The following is an 8316-nucleotide window of genomic DNA, read 5'->3' as shown; positions in this document are numbered from 1 at the left end:
AGGTAGGAGTGGAGGTTAGATAGACCTTAAGATTAGGATAAAAGTTCGGCACAACATCGTGGGCCGAAGGGCCTGTACTGTGCTGTACTGTTCTGAAGTTCCAGAAGACTAGAGGTTGGCTAACATGGTGCCAGTATTTAAGAAAGGTAGTTAGGAAAAGCCAGGGAACTATAGACCAGTGAGCCTGACATCAGTGGCAGTGAGTTGGTGGAAGGGATTCTAAGGGACAGAATTTGCATGTTATTGGAAAGACGAAGACTGATTAGGGAGAGTCAACATGGCTTTGTGCATGGGAAATCGTGTCTCACTAACTTGATTGAGTTTTTTGAAGAAGTCACAAAAAAGATTGATGAAGGTAATGCTGTAGACATTATCCATATGGACTTCAGCAAGATGTTCGACAAGGTTCCACATGATAGACTGGTTAGCAAGTTTACATCACATGGAATACAGGGGAAGCCAGTCAATTGGATATAAAATTGGCTTGAAGGTAGAACACAGAGAGTGGTGGTGGATGGTTGATTTCCAGACTGGAGGTCTGTGCCACAAGGTTCAGTGCTGGGTCCACTACTTTTCATCATTTATTTAAATAATTTGGATGTGAACATAGGAGGTACAATTAATAAGTTTGCAGATGGCACCAAAATTGGAGGTGTAGTGGACAGTGAAGAAGGTTACCTCAGACTACAACAGGACTTTGATTAGGTAGACCAATGGGCCGAGTAATGGCAGATGGAGTTTAATTTAGATAAATGTGAGGTGCTGCATTTTGGTAAGACAAACCAGGGCAGGACTTATTCACTTAATGGTAAAGTCCTGGCGACTGTTGCCGAACAAAGAGACCTTGGAGAGCTGGTTCATAGTTCCTTGAAAGTGGAGTCACAGATGGACAGGGTGGTGAAGAAAGCATTTGGCACGCTTGCTTTCATTGTTCAGGGCATTGAGTATAGGAGTTGGAATATGATGTTACGACTGTACAGGGCATTGGTTAGGCCTATTTTAGAATACTGTATTCAATTCTAGTCTCCCTGCCATAGTAAAGATGTTGTTAAACTTGAAAGGGTTCAGAAAAGATTTACAAGGATGTTGCCTGGGTTGAAGGACTTGAGTTATGGGGAGAGGCTGGGGCTATTTTTCTTTGAGCATCGGAGGATGAGGGGTGACCTTGGAGAGGTTTATAAAATCATGAGGGGCATGGATGGGGTGAATAGCCAAGGTCTTTTTTCCCAGGTTAAGGGAGTACAAAACTGGAGGACACAGGGTTTAAAGTGACAGGGGAAAGGTTTAAAAGGGACCTCAGGGGCAGCTTTTTCACACAGACGGGTGCGTGTATGGAACCAGCCGAGGAGGTGATGGAGGTTGGTACAATTACAAAATTTAAGAGGCAACTGAATGGGTAGATGAATAGGAAGGGTTTAGAGGGATATGGGCCAAATGCTGGCAAAAGGGACGAGGTTAATTTAGGATATCTGTCTGGCATGGACTGGAGGGTCGTTTCTGAGCTGTATAACTCTATGACTCTATGACTGCAGACTTGTGATGCCTAATTTTATGAATTGTTTTTTAAAGAGGCATCGACCATGTGAAGAGCATCCCACCCAGACCCCTACCCTATCCCAGTATTTCCCGTGGCTAATCCTATCCAGCCTGCCCATATCCTGGACTCTATGGACAATTTAGCATGGCCTGTCCATGTAGCCTGCACATCTTTGGACTGTGGGAGGAAACTGGAGAACCCGGCAGAAAGACACACAGAAAAACACTAAATTCCTCATAGACAGTCACCCAAGGAATGAAACCGGGGTCCCTGTTTCCCTGAAGCAGCAGTGCTAACTGCTGAGCTATCATACCGCCTCAACTGCTTTCATCAAAGACCACTCTGAGCTCTTGTAACATTTACTGAATGTTATACATACTCTTACTGACTCCTGGTATACGTGACTCAGTCAGGTTTAAGTATGTTTTCTTAGGCCAGTTCTTTCCCATTAGGGAAGCTTTGTTTCCACCGAACTTATAGTTAGATACTATACACAAAGCATCCAGTCAAATCACGGTGAGGAAACATTTACTTTATCCACATATTTTATTTTGTTTCGACCAAATATGTCACCTTTGTCTGAAACTGCAGCAGCTCTGTTTATTTGGCTTGTATTTCCCTATTGTCTCCAAACTTGCCTTTTGTGCCTTATTGTTCCCATTCACATACACACTGCAATCCTGAGTTGTTCAAAAGCCTGACATGCATAAACAAAGCAATCTTTCTTCAAAATCAAAGTCAGGGGTTCCATAAAGTGGGTTGCAATGGTCTTCAATTCTTACCTTCTCAGAACAAAGTGTGAAAAAGAATTCAAACATTGCTAAAAAGAGACAGAAATTTGACACCCTCCAAGAGAAAGAAGCCACCTTGATTGGTACCATGTCCATAAACATCCACTCTCTCTACCACTGATGCTCAGTAGTAGCAGTGTGTACAGTCTACAAGATGCACTGCAGGAATCCACCAAAGGTCCTTAGACAGCACTTTCCAAATCCATGACCATTTCCATCTAGAAAGACAAAGACAGCAGAGACATGGGAACACCACCACTTTCAAGTTCCCCTCCAAGCCACTCACCATCCTGACTTTGAAATATATTGCCGTTCCTTCACTGTCACTGGATCAAAATCCTAGAATTCCTTCCCTAAGGACATTGTTGGTCTACCCACAGCTCATGGACTGCAGCGGTTCATGAAGGCAGCTCACCACCACCTTCTCAAGGGCAACGAAGGATGCAAAATAAATGCTGGCCCAGCCAACAATGTCTGTATCCCATGTGTGAATAAAAATAAACATTTTGCTGAGGTATTTATTGCAGTACTAAAGCTGTATTTTCTGTGAGACATTAAACTGGATACCATTTTCCCTCTCACATTCAATATGCATTACATGACAAATACCTGGGGAATCTCCCAGGTATTAGGGCCCACCCTAATCCTTAAATGGGCATTGCTAAGAAACAGGTCATTGTCACATCACCATGAGACTTAACTGTGCATATATTGGCTGTTACATTTCCTATAATACAATAGTGACAACTCTTCAAAAGTGTATCAATGGATGTTAAGGGCTTTGGGATGTCCTGAGATGATGAAAGGCACTACCCTGCTCCTCTGATGCTGCCTGGCCTGCCGTGTTCCTCCAGCTCCACACAGTGTTATCTAGATAAATGCAAGTGATGTCTTCCTAAGTAACTTAATGTTCATAGGATAATGTTAACCAATGTATTGTGACATCTGCTGGCAGATGGGGAATATTGCATTCTCCTTTGATTTCCTTATTGTGTTTTGACAATATTGACAGCCATCCAATTTTGTCAGGTCCACTCCATCCAATTTGACCCCTGGAAATGCAGTCATGTAGTTCCATCTAATGGAAGTTGACCTCTAACACGTCACACCTTAGAAACAGGAGCACATGAAGCCAATCAGACCCTCTTACTAGCCCTCCCATTCAAGGGCATAAAAACAGGAGTAGGCCATTCAGCCCCTTGAGCCTCTTCCGCCATTCAATGCGATCATGGCTGATCTATAGCCTAACTCTGTGTACCTGCCTTTGACCCATATCCCTTAGTACTTTTGCTTAACAAATCTTATCTCTCTCAGATTTAAAATTAACAAATGATCTAGCATCCACTGCTATTTGTGGATGCAAATTCCAAACCTCTACAACACTTTACGTGTAGAAGAAATTCCTAACATCTCTCCTGAACCATCTGGCCCTAATTTTTAGACTACGCCCCCTAGTTCTAGAATGGCCAATCAGTGGAAACGGTTGATCATTTACTTCCACACCACATTACTGGACTATTCCTTGATGTCATCGTTGTCTAGGAATCTACTGATCTCTGTCCTGAACATATACAATGACTGATCTTCCACTATCCTCTGGGGAAGAAAATTCTAAAGATTCACCACCTGCTGTGTGAAGAAATTCCTCTTCATCTCAGTCCTCAATGGCCTGAGAAACGATAGCTACAAGCCAACCGTGCAGAAAGAAGAAAGAGAATATTGTCCACTTTGTATTGACGTGAACACTGTGCAGTGTATTTCAGGCTTACTTCCATGGGCACTTTGATTATTGCTTTTAATCACTCAACAAACATCCTCCATTAGTAACAGCTTATTGGCTGCTCAGTTTACCCGTAATGTGGAACACACCAACTAGGGAGGGGATAAGTACTGATGCATGGATGACCTTATTACATGGAAACAATCATTTCCATCCCCTTATGTTGCATGGTTCTAATCCGTTCAACATTGTCAGAAACTCTTTGTATCTCTGCCCATTTGCAAACAGCAAAGCAGAGATCTCAATACTTGCCAAAAAATCAAAAAACAACAGAAACTAGAACTCCTATTTGACTTACAACATTGTTCGCATTTTGCATTGATACTAGAAATAGTGTTAATTATCTCTGTAAACCTGAGATCATCAGAAACACTTCTGCACGTACTCCGATTTACACTAAATCCCATTCCTGCAAGCCCCATTATAGGCCATTAGCAAAGCCTTCCCCTGTGCCCTTCAGATCCAAACTGTTTGCTTCACAATTCACTGAAAATTCAAGCCCAAGGGCAACTGGGCATCAGGCACTTTAGTGTAGAGTGCGACCAACAGAGAAGAGTCGATGCAGGCACAATGTGGGCCAAATGGCCTCCTCTGTGCTGCTGTGATTAACTCAGCTCACCTACTACCACATCCCTAAACTTGTGTCTTCAACAGTCTTATGGGATGTCTGCCTCTCTTACCCCTCATACCAAGACTTATGGAGGCTCTACAACTCACAAAAAAGGCCCTTCGGCCCATTGAGTCATCAATAATCAAAAGGATAGTATTGTTCTTCTGAAGCTTCCTTCTCAGAATCCCTCCCTATTCATGACTGCTTAGTAACTGCTAGCAATGACAGCTCTACTGTTTTGGGCTCCTACTGTTTGAAGGGATCTATTTCTAGTTCCCTGACCCTGTCTCTGAAATGCAAGTCAGCAAACATTAGGTTTTCAGTTGAGCTCATGTAATTTCAACTGAAATTACATGAGCTCTTGGATAATGCTGTTTTGAACTGAAAAATATTTCTTTCTTGCTCAAGCATGACTTTCTGGTCTTAAAAAATGCAAGTTAGGTTTCACAAAACTGATAACTAAAATTGATTTCTTTTCTCCATCTTAGAGAACCCCAAGTTCCCAAATAATAGACACACAGGAACATTGGAAGATAGGAACAGGAGTTAGCAATTCAGCCCACCGAGCCTGCTCCATCTTTTGGAACAATCTTGACTGATCCAACACTTCAATGTCTTTTACCCAGCCTATCCCATGAGCCTTTGCGCCACTGTTATTCAGAAATCCCGCCTGCTTTGTAACTGTGTGTTCTGATTCTAGACTCGCTAACCAGGGGAAACATTATATCCGCTCTAACATGACTATCTCTTGTAGTATTGTGTAATTTTCAGTACGATCACTCTCATTTTTTTGAAACACTTGAAAATAAAAGCATTGTTTTCCAAATTTTGCTTCCTGTGATAGTCATGCCAACCTGGGAACAAGTCTGTTGATAAATTGTTGCACTTCTCCTATGACAATAGAGATTGAAACTGTAGGACTCAACGTGAAGTCCAAACAAACTTCAATCCTGTACTAAAATCCTCTTGTGATAAAGGCTAACCTTCCATTCACCTTCCTTGTAGCTTGCTGTTCCCACACATTAGCCTTCAGTGACTACTGACAGGGACATACAAATCTCTTTGTACATCGACACTTTCTAAATGCTAGAGTCAATCATTATGCATGTAATAACTGAGCATTTGGAAAGCAGTCACAGAATCAGTCCAAGTGAGCATGGATTTACTGAAGGGAAATCATGTTTGACACATTCTCTGGAATTTTTTGAAGATGTGGCCAGTAGAGTAGACAATGTTGAATCAGTAGATGTTGTGTATCTGGACTTTCAAAAGGCTTTTGACAAGGTTCCACACAAGAAATGAATAAGCAAAATTAAAGCTCATCATATTGGAGGTAATGCATTGACATGGATAGAGAACTGGTTGGTAGACAGGAAGCAGAGAGTTGGAATAAATGGGTCCTTTTCAGAGTGGCAGTCAGTGACAAGTGGTGTACCGCAGGGTTCAGTGCTGTGACCCAGCTGCTCACAATATACATCAATGATTTGGATGAAGGAATTGAATGCAGTATCTCCAAATTTGAAGATGACACTAAGCTGGGTGACAGTGTGTGTTGTGAGGGTGACTTGGACAGACTGGCAAATACTTGGCAAATACAATATAATGTGGATAAATGTGAGATTATCCACTTTGGTCGCAAAAACAGGAAGGCAGATTATTATCTGAATGGTGGCAGTTTAGGAAAATGTGAAGTGCAACGAAATGTGGATGTCACAGTTGCTGAAAGTTGGCATGCAGGTACAGCAGGCAGTGAGGAAAGCTAATGGCATGCTCTCCTTCATAGTGAGAGGATTTGAGTATTGGAGTAAGGATGTCTTGTTGCAGTTATACAGGGCCTTAGTGAGGCCACACCTTAAGGAGTGTGTGTAGTTTTGGTCCCCTAGTCTGAGAAAGGACATTCTTGCTATTGAGGGAGTCCAGCGAAGGTTCACCAGACTGATTCCTAGGATGGCAGGACTGCCATATGAGGGAAGACTGGATCAACTGGGCTTGTACTTGCTGGAATTTAGAAGAATGAGGGGGGATCTCATGGAAACATATAAAACCCTGATGGGACTGGACAGGCTAGATGTGGGAAGAATGTTCCTAATGTTGGGGAAGTCCAGAAAGGGATTACAGCCTAGCAATAAGGGTTAGCTATTCAGGACTGAGATGAGGAATAATTTCTTCATTCAGAGATTAGCGAACCTGTGGAATTCTCTATCACACAAAGCTCTCGGGGCCAGTTCATTCAAGAGGGAGCTGAATGTTGCCCTTGAGGCTAAAGGGATCGAGGGGTATGGGGAGAGGGCAGGAATGGGGTTGCATGAGCAGCCATGATTGTATTGAATGGTAGTGCAGGCTCGAAGGGCCAAACGGCCTCCTCCTGCACCTATTTTCTATGTTTCTATGTTTCTGACCTCCTGCTATTTAAGAAATACTTTGTGCACTGTTCTCCTATCAAACTGGATATTTTATGGACCTTTATCATACAGGAAAATAGAGACAAGGTCATTATTGAGTATAGACTAAACTCATTTTTGGGGCAATTCCAGGTCAGGCATACTGCACAGTTGATTGAGGCCTTGCTTGTCAAGCTGGCTGGTTATTGTACAGACGTTTTGTCACCATGCTAGGTAACATCATCAGTGTGGCCTCCGATGAAGCAATGTAGTTCTACTCCGCTTAGTACTTATGTTATATACTAAGCGGAGTAGAACTACATCACTTCGTCAGAGGCCGCACTAGTAATGTTACCAAGCATGGTGACGAAAAGTCTGAACTACAACCAGCCAGCTCAACAAGCAAGTCAACAACCTCACCCACAACCCGAGCTACAAATCTTCACAAGAACCTTAAATGTACAGTTGATTCTTTACAACCTAAGATTGGGAAGAACTGAATCAATGTTATAAATACTTGTAATTACAAGGGCAGGTCTGTCCTGTTCCTGTGAAAAAGAATTTTTGAAAATGCACAATATAAAAATTTTTTAAGTTCAAGTATTGATTCAGTAAAACATTTTTAGTCAAATATCTATCAATTATTAAAGTAACATTTACTTTAATTCTCGATGAAGCCTATAGAATTAATAAGATAACTCTGTTCTAATTAAGGAGAGAACTATCACTACCAAACTTGAATCATTCTAATTTTACTGCGAAATGCATTGCAGCAGATTCAGCGAATCTAAAATTCCCATGTGTGCTCTTGATAAGTATGGTGTTACCAGAGGCCACCTAACTAATTTCTCATGTATCGGAGCGGTACATTATTTGTAATTGTGTTCAGCTTCTTTCTTTATCCCAAATAAGGCTATATAAGTAAGGCTATATAACTTATTAATTTCTAAGTAAGGTTAGATTTCTCAGAATGTGGGCTCAGGAGTAAGCTGCAATTCTCAAGATGGTCAAATTCCTTCACTTATCTTGCTGCATCTTGAGATTGTAACACCATTTTGCATTGGGCTAGACTGCTTCAAAATTCACAGTGTTTTGATTTATTTCTATCAGTATAACGCCATCTTATCAGAGCTGTCATAGCTTCTCATGATTGTTTGCAATTTTGTTTTGTAATTGTTTAATGAGGGTAGACATTTGCTGGTGAGGACGGTGTGTTT

Source organism: Rhincodon typus, chromosome 11, assembly GCF_021869965.1.
Source record: "Rhincodon typus isolate 14 chromosome 11, sRhiTyp1.1, whole genome shotgun sequence".
NCBI classification, from domain to species: Eukaryota; Metazoa; Chordata; class Chondrichthyes; order Orectolobiformes; family Rhincodontidae; genus Rhincodon; species Rhincodon typus.
This window is presented reverse-complemented; position numbering follows the sequence as displayed.